The sequence below is a fragment of the Gigantopelta aegis genome, chromosome 4 (assembly GCF_016097555.1).
Source record: "Gigantopelta aegis isolate Gae_Host chromosome 4, Gae_host_genome, whole genome shotgun sequence".
NCBI lineage: Eukaryota > Metazoa > Mollusca > Gastropoda > Neomphalida > Peltospiridae > Gigantopelta > Gigantopelta aegis.
The window spans coordinates 25,927,400-25,945,985 of NC_054702.1; the positions used below are offsets into that span (position 1 = coordinate 25,927,400).

Below are 18,586 nucleotides of genomic sequence, written 5' to 3' on the forward strand. Positions count from 1 at the left end.
ATGGAAGTGATGACAGCAGGTTTCCTCTCTCAATATCTGTGTGGTCCATAACCATATGTCCAACGCCATATAACCGTAAATAAAAATGTGTTGAGTGCATCATTAAATAAAACATTTCCTTTCCTTAAACAGACTCCCATAGGACCAAGTGAAAAGTCTGATTTTAAGGGATATCCAGTTTAGAGAGGTTCTGTGCTATACTGATATTTAAAAACAAACTGAAAAACATCTGGTTTTGAGGTAATTCTGGTTTACAGAGGGTCTGGTTTACAGGGGTTTTACTATACTGGGTTGTTTTTGGTAGTGGTGTGAAATAGGATATTCAAAGGTGAGTTAAAGCTTACAGAAATTTAAAAAGAGGGTTTGGGTTTTCTAAGCTTTGTCTCGTTTTGTTTAATGGCACCACTAGAGCACATTGATTTATTAATCATCAGCTATCGGATGTCAAACATTTGATAATTCTAACATAGAGTCTTAGAGAGGAAACCCGCTTCATTTTTTCATTAGTAGAAAACGGGTCTTTTGTATGCACCATCCCACAGGCAGGATAGCACATACCACAGCCTTTCATATATCAGTTGTGGTGTACTGGTTAGAACGAAAAATAGTCCAATGGGGATCGATCCTGGACCAGCTGTGCATCAAGCGAGCACTTTACCACTGGGCTACGTCCCACTCACAATAATAGAAAACAATTAAATGAAGTCGACCACATTTATATGCAAGTGAGGTGCAAATATTAATTTAGTGGTACTAAATCGAGCTGTCAGGGTTGGGGCCCTGGTTGTGTTCTATACTGATATTTAAAATGAAACTAAAAAATATTCAGTTTTGAGGGAATTCCAGGTTACAGAGCATCTAGTTTTGCTGGATTTCACTACGTACGATATATAATGTGTTGTTTTAGGAAGTGGTGTGAAATGGGAGATTGAAATCTTGTGAATTCAAGCTAACAGGCATTTAAAAGAGATTTTCTGTTTTAATTAATATGATATTTGATAACACCATGGGGGTTATGTACCAGGTATACATTTTAATTAATATGATATTATGATAACACCATGGGGTTATGTACAGGGTATATGTTTTTATTAATATATTATGATAACACCATAGGGGTTATGTACAGGGTATATGTTTTAATTAATATGATATTATGATAACACCATGGGGTTTATGTACAGGGTATATGTTTTTACTAGTGTGTCTTTGTGGCTTGGTGTATGTTTACTTACAATAGTTGATAAGTATAGAAATTTATAGTCTTGTAGTTATTAATAAATTTTGACTATTAATTATAAAATAGTGTATACAATGTACAAGTATTGCACTCTCATGTTATTCTATTTTTAGTATATTAGAATGGAGATAAGTAGAAATGATACACCCTTATAGCATTCAGTGTCAACTGACTAATATATCAAATGCTGTGGTATGTACTGTCCTGTTTATGGCATCTTTGTAGTAAAAGTAGCTTACATATATAACATCAGTGTCCCCTCCTCTCTCTCTCCCTGTCTATCTGTCTGTCAGTCTTGTCAGTCTCTTTCTCTCTTTTTCTCTATCTCCCCACCTCCCTCTGCCTCCCAAATGCCAAAATAACTATATGATAGACACCAAATAGCCACAGTTTAAAATATGCTGAGTTGTCATTAAACAATTATTCTTTTCCTTTCCACTTTGACAGAGATTAATTATTTTAATTTGTTTTTTACTTTTAAAGGGTTTGTGCCAGACCTTGTTCAGCCAGGAAAATTACTACCATCACCTTTCTTTTGATTTGATCCTATAGCTATGATACTGGTGACATATATATTACCCACATATTAGATGGTGAATGGTCTGTTTGCTCCACGAAATCAAAGAAGATATTTATTTTATGTGAATGATATATTTAATTTTATTTGGCATGCAATCCTCAACAAGAGTTATAGTATCATATTCAATTCAGTTGGACACATTAGTCATTGCATGTACAGTGAAACCTTTCTAAACTGGACCCTGAATAAACCGGAATCCTGTCAAAACTGGCCAAGTTTTAAACACCGGGTCCTGTCTAAATCAGATAAATATTAGCTCGCCGGAATGATTCGGTTTAGACGAGTTTCATTGTGCATTGAAGAAAAAGTTTCTTCTGTATTAATCTCATTCCCGCCAGTGCACCACGACTGGTCTATCAAAGGCCATGGTGCTATCCTGTCTATGCGATGGTGCATATAAAATATCCCTTGCTACTAATGGAAAAATGTGGCAGGTTTCCTCTCTAAGATTATATGTCGAAATTACCAAATGTTTGACACCCAATAGCCAATGACAAATAAATCAATGTGCTCCAGTTAAACACAAAACAACAAACAAACAAAATCTTCTGTATTAAATTCCATGAATTAGACGAGAGAACCTCAGTTGATTCCAGACAGCCGTGTATAGGTTTCTGTCCCTACGGTCATCTTGTTTATTGCAGAACTTTAAGTTGGAAGGAAGGAAATGTTTTATTTAACGACACACTCAACACATTTTATTTATGGTTATATGGCATCAGACATACATGTATGGTTAAAGGTAGGGTCAACTCCAACAAGAGCCTTATGCGCTGGAAAGATGCGTACCCGGACCACCAACACATACTGACACTTTAGCAAATGAAAAACACGTAATTTTAGAGTTAATAAAAAAACATGATTATTCCTGCTAACTGGGGGCAGCCATTTTGTTTCGTTTTTGTGACGTCCGGTGGGATAGCTTGGGGCGAAATGATGTCAGCTCCTGACCATCTCCTGTATGTACAGTGTAAACAAAAGCAGTAATTTTAGACAAGGCGCTTCTCTTTGATCAACCTGACTTGTAAAACAGCATAAATGACGTAATAATATAATAAACTATTTAACTAAATATATTTCAAGTTGCATTAATAGAACAAAATGGGGTTATAGTATTTTTCTCTGTTAAATAATCCAAAGGAAAAATGTACACTATTAGGCTTATTAATATGTTACATTGGAGCAAAAACGACAACCCACGATACCCAAGTGATAATTTTTTTTTTTTGGGACTACGTAATTGGTCAGTTCTGTGGTTTAGATGGAAAAGTCTACTTAATCAATAGTTTTAAAAAACTATTTACAGTAATAAACCATGTCCATTACCATTTTAGGGGTGACAGGTAATATTCCACAATGCCAGTATGTATTTTTGTGTCTAGACAGAGTTGATTAATTGGCTCATCTGGTTACCAATCAAATACACACCTGCCAATCAGGAATCACAGGTAGAAGCAACTAATAGCATAGACCAATTAACTAAGAAAACACTCTGTGTATCATTTCAGTACGTAGGTTAATGCATGGACAAAACATTGTTAATTATTTCGACTTGTTGTGTAGCCACTTTGACAATGGTATTTTATTTTGTATATAATATATATAGTGTTGGATATACTTATTGCTGGCTTACTGGGATGTGTATTATTACAGAACATTGCAATGTATGACTATTTATCATCCCGCAAAAAACAGGTAGATTATGTTTCTCTAGTTCTAAGGCTCATTCCTGATGTTACGCATTAAGTATTATGTAACCACCAGCTCGCCAGAGGGCGTACTCACTGAGATGGTACAAAATGGCTGCGCCCGTTATATATAATAATTGTCACATTTAACCGTTTTATTAATTAACTATACGATTATACTTGTTGATATTAAGCACTAATGTGCATTATATATCGTTGAATATGCATACCAGACAAATGCCTTAATTGTCCCTTCCTTTAATGACCACACAGATATTGAGAGAGAAAACCCACTGTCGCCACTTCATGGGCTACTCTTTTTGATTAGCAGCAAGGGATCTTTTATATGCACCAACCCACAAACAGGGTAGTACATGCATACCAGAGCCTTTGATATACCAGTTGTGGTGCACTGGCTCGAACAAGAAATAGCCCAATTTGCCTACAGACGAGGATCGATCCCATCAGTTTAGACAGGTATCACTGTGCATAAATTGAAGAAAAGTTTCTTCTGTATTAAAGTCCATGAATTAAACAAGAGAACCTAAATTGATTCCAGCCAACAGTATATAGGTTTCTGGCCCTAAGGTCATCTTGGTTATTGCAGAACTGAAGTTGGAAACTTGTAATTATAGTCTTTATTTGTCTGCTGTATGCATAAGCCTCTCTGTGTACCAGTCAAATGAGACCAGTGATATTACATCCAGCCACAAATTACACATGAAAATGTCAGTCTACCAACTTGGATCTGGGTTATGAATTTGTTATGACAAAATGGAATCTTTTACTGCAGACCGATTTAGCACAGATTACATCAGATTACCACAATTTAGCTTATTTTATGCTTTCCCCCCACCATGAGTTCTGTATGATAACCAATACATTGGCTTCAGTTAATAGGATGTATGCAACTCTGGTATGGTTAGATCTTATCATTCCCATCTTGGCTAAGTCAGCATGGTGCTGAATACAAGTGGCATGAAAATTCCTTAAAGGTGCGATCTCCAGTATAATTATTTATTACTTGGTGTAGGTTAAAAAATTAAAGTTTGTGTTGTTTAACGACACCACTAGATAATATTGATTTATTAATTAATCATCAGCTATGGATGTGAAACATTTGGTAATATAGTCTTGGAAAGTAAACCCAATTAATTTTTTCCATTAGTAGCAAGGGATCTTTTATATACACCATCCCACAGACAGGATACCACATACTACAGACTTTGATATACCAGTCATGGTGTACTGGCATGACATTAGGACAATACCTAGGGTAATAAATGAATTGTCTAAATTGTTTAAAGTATAAAACATTGCATTTCTTAAATTCATATCTTGTGACTTGTGACAAGTTTATTTCTCGCTCCAGCCAGTGCACCATGACTGGTACATCAAAGGCCGTCGTATGTGCTATCCTGTCTATGGTATGGTGCATATAAAAGATCCCTTGCTGCTAATCAAAAAGAGTACCCCATGACATGGCGACAACGGGTTTCCTCTTTCAATATCTGTGTGGCCCGACACCATATAACCGTAAATAAAAATGTGTTGAGTGTATCATTAAATAAAACATTTCTTTTCTTCCTGAACAAGTTTTGGCACGCTTCAATTGACAAAATGGTTGTGGTGCACTGGTTGGAATGAGAAATAGCCCAATGGGCCCATAGATGGGGTTCGATCATAGACCGACCGTGCATCAGGTGAGCGCTTTACCACTGGTCTACATCCCGCCCCGGGGCATAATCTCGCTCAGTGAGTAGAGCATTCACATGACGTGCATGAGACGTAGGATTAACAAATGTTTTAACTCAACAGATGATGATTAATTAATTCATGTTCAATACAAATGTTTTCAACTCAACAGATGATGATTCATTAATTCATGTTCAATACAAATGTTTTAACTCAACAGATGATGATTCATTAATTCATGTTCAATACAAATATTTTATTTACATTTTTGTTCAAGGGCGGGACATAGCCCAGTGGTAATGTTTTCGCTTGATGCGCAGTCAGTCTAGGAACGATCCCCATCAGTGGGCCCATTGGGTTATTTCTCATTCCTGCCAGTGCATCACAACTGGTATATCAAAGGCCATGGTATGTGTTATCCTAGCTGCCTGTGGGATGTATTCAAAAGATCCCTTGCTACAAATGGAAAAATATAGGGTTTCTTCTCTAAGATTATATATAAAAATTGCCAAATGTTTGACATCCTGTAGCTGATGATTAATAAATCAATGTGCTCTAGTGGTGTCATTAAACAAACAAACAAAAACTTTAACTTTAAACAAATATTTCTATTCTTTCTGTTTTCTTTTCACTTTTTTTTTCTGTTAGCTGATCAGACCATTTCTGCCGTTATTTTCTATGCTTTGGGCTGGTTGACCCACTGGGTCACTAATCGTAAGTCATCATCTACGCTCGCGCCATTTGTTCATCTGAAGGGGTCAGCTGCACATTAAACCTGATGAATGTCTTACAGCCAGTGATTTCATTGTATTTACACAGATAAATCTCCACAGATCAATACATTCATTTCTATCCACTGCTTTCTTTTATTTCTCGTACAAGAACACTGAGATTTCTGAAATTCATGCAGCACTTCATCAGACTGGTAAAAAAAGTAACTTCATTAATTCATACATGAATGTTCTGAAATTCCATTAACACTTGTATCAGTTGGAACATCTCTTCATCATGCATGTATATGTATCATGTAGTATTCTCATTATACTAAATGGGACCATTCTATTTGAGACACTAAGTTTTAGTTTATTTAGCTATATGGGTGACGACTGTCTATGAGTTTTGAACGGTTAATGTTCAGTAAAAAAGAAGTTGATCGATATAGTGGCCTCACATCTGTGCATTCACCCGAAGCTGATATTGGGATATGAACCTATAAACTACCGGTCTTACCATAACACCATACATACATAGAACAAGGTTCACACATGCTTGAAAAGGCCCTAAATTTGAAGGGTTGCCCTAAAAAGTCCCTATTTTGATGATCTAGCCCTAAAAAGCTCTATATTTTATGGGTAAGTTCACAAAAGACCCTAAACTGGGCCATATAAGCCCTGAAATCGTTACACATTTTTTCTTCTTCCGGAAACATCAAATAAATTGCTAAAACTACATCGATATCTACTTTGATTTGTGCTCGCTCAAACGTTGGTGTGTAAACAAAACCAAAATAATACCAACAATTCATTTGTAAAACATCATCAATGTTCGGTATTGTTCGTAGAAGGATTCATTCGTAAATTTCGGGGAACACTTGATTGGTCATTCTAAAATGAAACACATTTCTAAAATACTAATCAAGAGTCTTATAATCTCAGTGCAAACTAAATAAAATGGAATATTCTAAAATTATCTGAACTGAATCAGACATTTATGTGTATATGCATTCTATGTATTTATGTTTATGAAAATGTGTATGACAGTTCTCTGTCGATCCTGACGACCAATGTCAAATGGCGGACAGCAAAGTTTTAGTCCCTAAATTTTACTTACATTGACCCTAAAAAGTCCCTAAATTTAGGTTTGAAATTTCTGTATGAACCATGTAGAAGTTCTTTAACATTAAAGCCAAATGTGAACAGGCATGTTTATATAGCTAAACATGTGCATTCACCCAAAGCTGGTATTGGGATATGAACCTATAAACTACCGGTCTTAAATATGATGGCTTAATTCATTACACCATACATATACATTGTACATACATTTGTACATAGAAGCTCTCTAACATTAAAGCCAAAACACACGGGCATGAGAAATATGTTTCGGAACTGTTTATATAGCTAAGCATGTTTTTGAAATCAAGCATGGTCTGATTCATTCAACATGTTTAGCTAAACCACTACAAAACTTTTTTTCTTCTTTTTTTTTCCATCAATGCAGATGGCAAACAAAATCTCTCAAAAACATATTTTGGTTTCAGAAAAAAAACAATTTTCACTGCCATGTCAAAAAATATTTTTAAAGTGTAGCTATTTGGTGCCCACTACAGGGTTATTGTGACAGTTTAGATAACAAGCCCAGCCTTCGTGGTGTCATGGTTAAGCCATCAAACATAAGGCTGGTAGGTACAGGGTTCGCAGCCTGGTACTGGCTCCCCCCCAGAGCGAGTTTTAACGACTCAATGGGTAGGTGTAAGACCACTACACCATCTTCTCTCTCACTAACCATTAATCAACTAACAACTAACCCACTGTCCTGAACAGACAGCGTGCTTGAACCTTAATTGGATATAAGCATGAAAATAAGTAAACAAAATAACAAGAATGTCACATAAGATACTCCTACTTAATAGTAGTAGAAAATATTTTATACACTCTTCTTACAGATAGGACACTGCACACCATGACCTTTGATATACCAGTGATGTAGTGCTGGCTGGGACAGAAATAACCTCAATGGGTGATTGATTCAATGACCCAGATTATCACCACTGTACTACATCTCGGTTCATCTCTAAAAAAAACCCAGATCATTGTTTTAAAGCTTGTCCTTTAAAGGGAGAGCCCCTAGTTTTTAAACACTAAGGTATATTTTTTACTATTAGAGCCATTTTTGATAACTGAAATCATACTGTACTTAGATTTTGTTGTTTAGATTATCCATTTCCGTACATTCAAAGTGTTTTTGGTCATCCTGGTGCTTTTACTATCACAAAATGCATTTCTCATATTTTTAAAAACACACATGTGTTTGAGAAGTAACAGTTATGGGGTCGAGTTTTAGTCTATTTTTAGATGGCATTTCACCATTTCAAAGTCACAGACTCATGTTTCACTCAGTTGTAACTTTATCAAAATGTGTTACAGGTTTAGATTAACTAAACTTAGTGCTAATTTTCATGGTTTGAAACTAGGGTCTGTTTCTTTAATTCATGGAATAATCTTTGCATTTCAAAAGATAAATTATTAATACAAACATTTAGCGTGACGCCTTCATTATGCAACTTTGATAGCGCCCCTTTAATTATTGTAAGTATATTTCTTTAATTTAAATGTACATAGGAAAAGCTACATTAATTTTGTTTTTAAATTTATTCTGATTTATAATTTTTTTTAACTGTTTTCTTTTTTCATAATTATTTTTAAAAACGCATGTGCGCCTGTGAGGTAACAGTTATGGAGTCACATTTTTGTCTATTTTTAGAGGGCATTTCACCATTTCAAAATCACAGACTCTTGTTTCACTCAATTGTAAGGTTATCTAACTGTGTTACAGGTTTGTAGATTAACTAAACTTAGTGTTATTTTCATGGGCTGAAACTAGGGCATGTCCCTTTAAAGCTGTTTTTCCTGTATGTCCCATACACACATGTACAGTTACTGACTATCTGATGTTACTCACAGTCTGCGGGTGAAGATGAACAATCAATGAAAATGTACTTCACATTCCGTCCCTTGCCGAGTTAGCACTTAATCATATTGGTTTGCCATTTGAATATGAAGATGGTTTGATTGAATGATGTACTTAGTGCAGGTCGGTGCATCATCAACCTCTTCTCCATAGTCTTTGATGCTACATTAAGTAAGGCCACTTTCACTGTGCACAGCGGCTAGCTTAGTGGTGTGGTGGTTAAACCATGAGACTGAAGACTGGTAGGTACTGTGTTCACACCCTGGTACTGGATCTCATGCAAAGTGAGTTTTAATGGTTCAATAGGGAGGTGTAAAGCAGTGGCGTAGCGTGGGCGGGGCTACCAGGGTGGTTGCCCTAGGTGCAAAATTCTGGACTGGTGGAAGGGACTCGGGGAGTGCTAACAGTCCACTGGTTAGGGAGTGCAATACTTGCCTTGCCCCAGTCGCTGGCAACCCACGCTACCCCACTGGTGTAAGGTCAGTACACCAACTTCTCCCTCACTATGGGGTGGGATGTAGTCCAGTGGTAAATCACTCACTTGATGCACGGTTAATCCTTGTGGACAAACAGTGCTCCACAACTGGTGCAACAAATGCTGTGGTATGTGCTATCCTGTCTGTGGGATGGTGCATATAAAAGATGTCTTGCTGCTAATCAAAAGGAGTAGCCCATGGAGTGGTGGCAGTGGGTTTCCTCTCTAATAACCATATGTCAGCAGTGTGTGATTTTCAGGAGAGTCCGGGAGCCCTTTCTAGCTTGGCTAGCATATGAGCCTGCATGGCTCATAAAAATTATTTGTACAAATTACTTTGATTCATCGAAATGACACAGTCAACATATATCACAAAATCCTGGGAAACCACAGTCTTGAATAGTGATCTTTTCCATAAGTTCATGCAAAACATTTAACTAGTGTATCTTCTGTTCTACTGGAGATGCACAATAGGGCTCGCTGGGTTCGTGGTGAGCTCTCAAGATTTGCATACAGGGAGACCTTATGACACTTAAATGTTTTAAACCAAAATCATACACTGTGTCAGACACCATATAAATGTAACTAAAATGTGTCAAGTGCATCATTAAAACAAATGTTAATGTCTTTCTCTCAATAATTACTAATAACAATTAACCTACTGTCCTGGAAAGATAGCTCAGATAGATGGGATGGGGGAGGGTGCCCTGGTCAGCCTGCTTGAACTGTATTTGGATCAAAATCAGTATCCAGGATGCATCCCAGATATTGGGATGGAAGCATAAGATTAATTTATTATGAGATGGAATAAAGACATATATACACCATTTAAATTAAAACCTATTATTATTATCCAGCATATGATTGCTTTCAATATTAAATTGTTTTTCTCGTGTTAGTCATTGCCCACAACTGGTACTGGTATATCAAAGGTTGTGGTATGTGCTGTCCTGACTGGGAAAGTGTGGGTTTCTGCCACACTACACATGTATGCATCAGAATGTTGAAATGTTTGACATCCTGTAGCCAATGATTAGTTAGTCAATGTTAATGATGTTGTTAAATGGGTGTTTCAGATATACAGTGAAACCCTCAAAACCGGACCCTCAGTAAACTGGAATTCCCTCAAAACCGGACATTTTACACGGTCCCGTGATTTGCGTATCTTTTAACATTAAAATTTACCTCTCTAAACCGGAACCCCCTCTAAACTGCACCGGACAAAATTATCCGGTCCCATTGTGTTCCTCTAATGCAAATTTTACCTCAGAAAACCGGACGGTCACACTGACGTCAATCATTACTGCATACTTATACTTTGAAAACCCACTCAGCCAATAATGTGATTGTGTAAGCAGAGCTAATTACATGTGCGCATGCTCCAGGGTCACTGTTTTGCAGTTTACAAATACTAATTAACAGCTTTGATGTTTAAATAACTGGAGGAAACACATGTACTTAATTCTGAGCTCGATTGTTACAAAGTTAGATTAACTTACGAATTTGATTGAGGTCCTTTTTATAGCCTATATGTAGGCTACATCTCATGATTATCGCAGAATAAATTATAAATTCAAAATGTTTCTATAAATCAGTAAATGTTTTATTTTATTCAAATTTGATTGTTTTTTGGCAGTCTTATTAGTTACTATATCAGTAGAGAACACCAACCAACAAACAGTTTAATTCAGTACTGAAACCTTTGTAAACTGGATACCCCGGTTTTGAGGGGTTTCACTGTATAATTTATTAAGCTATATTAATAAAGACACATTAAAATATGACTGCAAAAAAATAATATAAACTAGTATATTATTTCTGAATTAAAAACAAACATTTTAAAATTTGTATCGATCATTTGGTTAGTTGCCCATTAGTTACAAATATCTTTGATGTTTGATTGCAGATGCCCATTTTACAGTAAGTGACAGACTTTATTGTTTTCCTGCAGCTTGTATTTCCCTGTGAATTCCATGATGATTTGCCCAGCACTATAATTGGCCTCTAGATACATCACATTCCCAGCAACAGGCGTTTCACATTTACCATACGACTGTGGTATCAAAATCCTAAATACTTGCTTAATCATTGGGGAAATATATTTGCTATCCAATTTGTTTTATTGTTAAGCCTTTACTGGCAAAATACCAATTACTTGAGTCTCTATAGATCTATAGATACATCAGTACTCTATTGGTATGTCTTTTTTTTTCGTTCTAAACAGTTTGATGATGATGCGAGATGGCTACATTTCAACCAACTGAAGGAAATGCATTATATTATTAAAGCATTTGCAGTTTATGGTTCTGTTAATTCATATAATGAAACATTCATGTACTGAAAATGTTTTATTGTAAAAAAGAAAATTCAATTTATATAGTGGTTTTATAATCTATTATATGGTGAAGTAGAAGGCAGTTTGTTTGTTGTGTATACTCACATACATGTACCACTGACAAAATGTATCCAAACAAAGTATGCATGGAAAAGTAGTGCAGCAGATGCACCAGCCATAATTTATAATAATCCCCCATGCTCCCCCACCCAGGGGTTTAGTTGAGGGTGGGTGGGTTGGTGGGGGGATTGAGAGGTTCAAATAAACCCCTACAATGTGGCTAAAACCTTTTTTTCCCCAAGGAAAATGTAGACAAAAGCAAAAGGGTCTGCTAGGTTCATATTCAATCCCTCCTCTATAGATAGGCCCTGACCATGCTACACTCCTGTATCGTTGCACCCTTTCTGGAACAGCCCTTAGAATATTCAAACATTAAGACCAAATCAGTTGTGTTCCTTAATGTATGATTTTGTTAATAGAGATATAGAAAACATTTTTGAGCACAATTTCATCAGTTATGATTAAAACATGCATCAAAGTTAGGTGCAGCTTATTGTACAACATGTTTGGGACAGTTAATATTGCTCCCCGTGGGTCTGTCCATGGAGGTACATTGTATATGGTCAGTACCATATTTGACTGGGAATATAAGCCCATGTTTGTGAATAAGTCCACCTACATTTTGTGGTTCACATTTAAAGAATTGAGCCCAAATCCATGAATCAGTCCAGCATCCCACTGAACCTCTAGTGGGGCGGGATGTACCTTGATGTGCGGTCGGTTTAGGATCGATCCCTGTCAGTGGGCCCATTGGGCTATTTCTCGCTCCAGCCAGTGCACCATGATATATGATATCCTGTCTGTGGGATTGTGCATATAAAAGATCTCTTGCAGCTAATCAAAAAGAGTAGCCCATGAAGTGGCAAAAGCAGGGTTCCTCTCTCAATATCTGTGTGGTTCTTAACCATATGTCCCACGCAATATAATCGTAAATACAATGTGTTGAATGTGTCATTAAAACATTTCCTTCCTTCCTTCCCACTGCGCCTCAAACAAGTTTTTACCACAAAGTTAACACATCTCACTTAGTAAGTCCATGAATGCATTAATTACATACATGTATATTGAATAGTTGAATATTAATATGTCATATACTCGTACCACTACAAAAAAAAGGTTATTATTTTAATAACTGAGTTATTAACTCTCCAGTTTGACTAGAAAGGATTTATTCGGGATATCTAAATATTGATTTGAAAATTAATTCTACTGACTGGACTTGGGAGATATTTATGATGCTGCGAAATCAATTGATTTGTTGTCATGTTTGACTGATTAATCAAACAAACTGGCTAATAGTGTTAATAAAGATTTTCTTGATGACTGAACATCAAGTGTCTAGTTGGGCTGGATCTATAGCTCAGCTGGTAGAGCGCTCGTCTGAGGTGCTTGTCCTGTAGGATCAAACCACCTCAGTGGACTAATTCCCTGATTGAGTTTTTTTCCCATCTTAATCAGTGCCTTATAACTGGTATATCAAAATATGTGCTACATGTATGCGCTGTCCTGTGTTGGAAAGTGCATATAAAAGATCTCTTGCTGTTAATGGAAAAATGGCTAAATCTAATTTTCGGGTTGAGTTTTTTTCCCATCTTAGTCAGTGCCTTATAACTGGTATATCAAAATATGTGGTATGTGCTGTCATGTCTGTTGGAAAGTGCATATAAAAGATCCCTTGCTGTTAATGGAAAAATGGCTAAATCTAATTCCCTGATTGAGTTTTTCTACTATCTTAATCAGTGCCTTATAACTGGTATATCAAAATATGTGGTATGTGCTGTCCTGTCTGTAGGAAAGTGCATATAAAAGATCCCTTGCTGTTAATGGAAAAATGGCTGAATACTTGGCAACCATTTAATTTGTTTAATGACCAGATTGGTACCCACATTATCACATTTGTTTAATGATTAGATTGGTGCCTGCAGTATGACATGTATTTAATAACTAAACTGCTGATCACATGATAACAGTCATTGAATGATTAGACTGGTGCCCACACTATTACTTTTTAGAGACAACCAGAAATACACATGAAAGAAATGTTTTATTTAACGATGCACTCAACACATTATATTTATGGTTATTTGGTGTCAGACATATGGATAAGGACCACACAGATATTGAGAGAGGAAACCTGCTATCGCCACTTCATGGGCTACTCTTTTCAATTAGTAGCAAGGGATTTTTTTATATGCACCATCCCACAGACAGCATAGTACATACCACAACCTTTGATATAACAGTCGTGGTGGACTGGCTGGAACGAGAAATAGCCCATGGGCCCAGTGACGAGGATCGATCCCAGACCGACCGCGCATCGAGCGAGCACTTTACCACTGGGCAACATCCCGCCCAAATACGCATGATGGCATGCCCCCAGTTAGCAGGAATAATTGTGTCTTTTTTTGTTTCGTTTAAAAAACCCCACAAATTAATTCAAATATTAATTGTTTTTTATTTGTTAAACTGCTGATATATACTGGTGCACTTGGTTTGCATTATTCTTATACAAAAGGCTGTGGTATGTACTATCCTGAATGAGCAACCCTCGGCCTACTAAAATCAAAACCTATATGTAGCTTCCCACCTTTCTTATTTTGAACGACCATCAAAATTGCGCCAAATTTCCTTCATTAAAATGTGCACCATTTCTCTTTGGCTTAATCCTACGGGACATTCCAAATTACATAGCACCATATCACCTCCCACCTGTTACCAACCTCGATTGGACTGCTAGTGCTCCCTTGCACCTACCAGTGCAGGTGGTCCCTTCTTCACACACACACACCCTCATCCTTTCCTGTCCTGTCCAAGACAGGCATGCGCTACAACAGCTTACTCTGAATGTGCACGTTAACTCCTTTGGTATTGGTATCGGTACTATCCTAAAATTGTCCCTTTTATAATATAATAGAATGACCACATCAACTGAGCATAGGGCAGCCATGAGGCATCAGCAAGAGCAACAGCAGTCAGCATAATCAGCAACAGCATTCAGAATATAATCACACACAAACCCAATCTCCAGCTAATGGCTAGTTATGATTATCTATCCACACAAGAAGCCACTGCTCAGCAAATGAGTAATTGTATCAATACAACATTGACTTTTCTGATTAGTGTGCAGGAGATAGTTTTCTCAAGTCAATATATCAGATAGCGGGAGAAAGTGATTTTGTGTGATATTGTGCAATTTGTAATTACAATGGTCTATTTACACAACTGCAGCTTGTTGATGGGGAAATAGCATCTTGCATGTTTATAACAGGATAACAGTTTTTATGTAGGCAAGAGGGTTGACCTTTTGATTAACATGATGAACAATTTTGTTTTTAAGAGTCATGCACTATCTGTTTTTGGGGGGACTTTTTTTTCCTTAATTTAATCTTCTGTAACTAATGTTACATTGAAGTGATTGCATTGAATTAGCTAGAGTGTATAATTTATATAGTTATCATATATATATATATATATATATATAGAGAGAGAGAGAGAGAGAGAGAGAGAGAGAGAGAGAGAGAGAGAGAGAGAGAGAGAGAGAGAGGGAGGGAGGGAGGGAGGGAGGGAGGGAGGGAGGGAGGGAGGGAGAGAGAGAGAGAGACAGACAGACAGAGTGAGAGAGTGAGACAGACAGAGAGAGAGAGAGAGAGAGAGAGAGAGAGAGAGAGAGAGAGAGAGAGAGAGAGAGAGAGAGAGAGGAGAGAGAGAGAGAGAGAGAGAGAGAGAGAGAGAGAGAGAGAGAGAGAGAGAGAGGGAGGGAGGGAGGGGGAGGGGAGAGAGATCTAGCCTGTAGTACGTGTGATGCAATATTAGAGGATACATGTAAAGTAAATAAATATATATGTAATATGTATATGTTGCATAACATTTTTAAAGTCACTGACCTTATAGTTTAAGATGTACATACCTTTTTTACTTTACATACAAGTAATGTTGAGTTACTTACTGTACAAATACCAGTATAAAACACAATAAAATTGTCATAATTAATCATTTAAATAAGAATTTAATAATGTTTAAATTATTGATAAAAACTGATAATTCTGTGTTCTGAACAATTATAATCTTTTTTAAACTATTTTATCATATGCATGCATATACGTATGTAGGGCATGATGGAATAAATAGTATATGTGTTGATAATGACTAATGAATTTGTCCTCATTTAACTTGTTGACAGTTGAGTTCATTCATCTTTGTGACTAACTGTGTGACACGGTTTTAATGATGACGTGGAGGTCACTGTGAATCATGACAGTCAAATCTAAAACAATCAATTGATGTAAAGTTTTAGAAACCAGAGTCCAACAAAGAAATTAACCTAGCTCATGTGTGATGTCATTATTGGAAATCTGAGATTAAACTTTTATTTGCTTAATGTATTTTTTATTACTAAATTAGTAGGAAAAGGTCATAAATCTTTTGTTACATTTTTTTAAAGTCATTAATTTTCATGATCTTAAAGACGACTTGTTAACCGAATCTGAAATATTTTCAAACAGATTCTTTGTTCATCCAACAAAGAAATTAACAGAAAGTCCTTTTTTTTCAATATTTGATAATAAATTATTATTAATTTAATTTATTGTTATTACTAAATTAGTAGGAAAAGCTAATAAATATGTTACTTGTCTTTGTTTTTTTGGGGGGTTTATCAGATTGTTTTTTGGTTGTTCATTAATTTTCATTATTTTAAAAGTGACTTGTTAACCAAATCTAAAGCAGCATTTCTTTGTACAGCTCACAAAGAAAGTAACATAAAAAAAAAATTCTTTAGAAATTTAATAGTGATTTAATTATTATTCATTTAATTTTTTTCAGTTACTGCATGCACACTTATAATGAAATATTAGTAAATTAATCTTCTATTACATTTATTTTTATGGTCATTAATTTTCATTATGATAAAAGTGACTTTCACCTGATATTTTGTTTTTATTGTTTCCCTCAGTTTCCCGAACTGCTATGATTTAACAGCTGTCTTTGTTAAATGGTGCTATTCACGTGTTCACCTTTGTTATTGAAAATATCAATGTTGGGAAGGCTTGAAATGTGAGAAACCTTTGTGAAGATACTTAACCTGTATTGAGAAAATAAATTCTATTCTTGTCACAGTAATGAATAAAAGTCCATGTTTAAGCTGTGAACTTGTGTCTTCAACAACCAATTATCGGCACCTGTCAGCCATGCATGGCTGATCACAGGCTTGGATCAATGAATTTCCAAAAGGGGCTATTTTCTTATTACTTAGGGGATTTGGGGGAAAGTGGGCATGCATACGGCCAGTAATTGGTAATGATTTGTGTATTTAATTGCTGTAAATATACATTTATCATTTGCCAGTCCACTTCATTTATGAAGTAAATATTGTTTTCAGAATCATTCTTGGGTGCAAGTCCACTACTACTCTATAGATGTTATTGATTTTGTTGAATATCAATAACAAACATACGTTTTGTCATTGGAATGAAACAATACTTCAATAAAATGAAACCATTTTAATTGGTATTGTAATATTTCTTTTATTAAATACAGGAAGATCTAACAGTGATGATATGCTACAAATGCTCAAGAGTTTAATTTCAGGTTTAGTTTTTCAAATATATAATAATGCCAAGTGAAATTTAATGTGCAGTATAATTTTGTTTTTAAATTTTCACATCTGAATTGTTAAAAAGTTTGGTTTGTTTAACGATGCCACTACAGCACATGGATTAATCTATCATTGGCTGTTGGATGTTAAACATTTGGTCATTTTGACCAGTATATTGTCTGAGAGGAAACCCGCTACATTTATTCATTAGTAGCAAAGGATATTTTATACGCACTTTCCCACAGACAGGACAGCATATACCACAGCCTTTAATATATCAGTTGTGATGCACTGGTTGGGATGGGGGGAAACCCAATCGGAGAATGGGTCAACTGAGGTGGTTCGATTCTGCGACACAATCACCTCAAGCGAACACTCAACTGATTGAGTTAACTCCTGCCCCTCCCCTACATCTGAATTGAGTTCAATTTCTCATGTACCAATACTAGCAACTTAAACAAGTTATCATTTAAATTTGTTTTATTTACATGTACTTATATCCTGGGCATACATTTTAATTATAAAAAATGTAACTTGTAAAGAGTTGTGGTTAGTTGTAACATGATTAGCGATAACTTCATTTTAATTAGATTTTTTTTTAAAGTTTAAGTTCATTGTCCTTAATTAATTGACACATGGAAATCTCTACTATCTGAGATGTCTGTACAGGACAGGAGTCACTGAGTACGGCCTTATCCCCTTCTCCCATTGATCTACTAAAACTCTCTGGGTGGGACGTGGTGCCAGGGTGTGAAACCAGTATCTACCAGTTTTAAAGCCAATGGCTTAACCACTACACAACCAAAGAAAGAACATGTTTTGATTTAACTACACACAACACTTTTTCTCATTTTGTTTTTGTTATATGAAATCTGACATGTTATTAAGGATCAACCACATAAATAAGGAGAGGAAACCGACTGCAGCCACTATAAGGGCTAATCCTTTTGAGTAGTAACAAGGGATATCTTTTATATGCACCATCCCACACACAGGATAGTACATATGCCACAGGTTTTGTTACACCAGTTGTAGAACACTGGAACAAGAAATAGCCCAATGGGTCCACCAATAAGGAAGACACATCATGAAGTACTTTACCATTGGACTTTGTCCCAACATATTATTACATTTCCAGGGCCAGTTGTTTAAAATTCTAAAAATGCACAAATACCAATTTGAGCCGAATTTGAGCCAATTTTCCCGTTCACAGATGGGAATCAGTTTAAT

At 36.0% G+C, this 18,586-nt stretch overlaps 1 protein-coding gene across 1 annotated transcript in view; it reads right to left on the reverse strand.

Moving 5' to 3' along the window:
- LOC121370277 overlaps nt 1–18,586 on the reverse strand; it is a 55,483-nt gene that overhangs the window by 20,762 nt on the left and 16,135 nt on the right. The gene's annotated exons all lie outside the window — the stretch shown is intronic.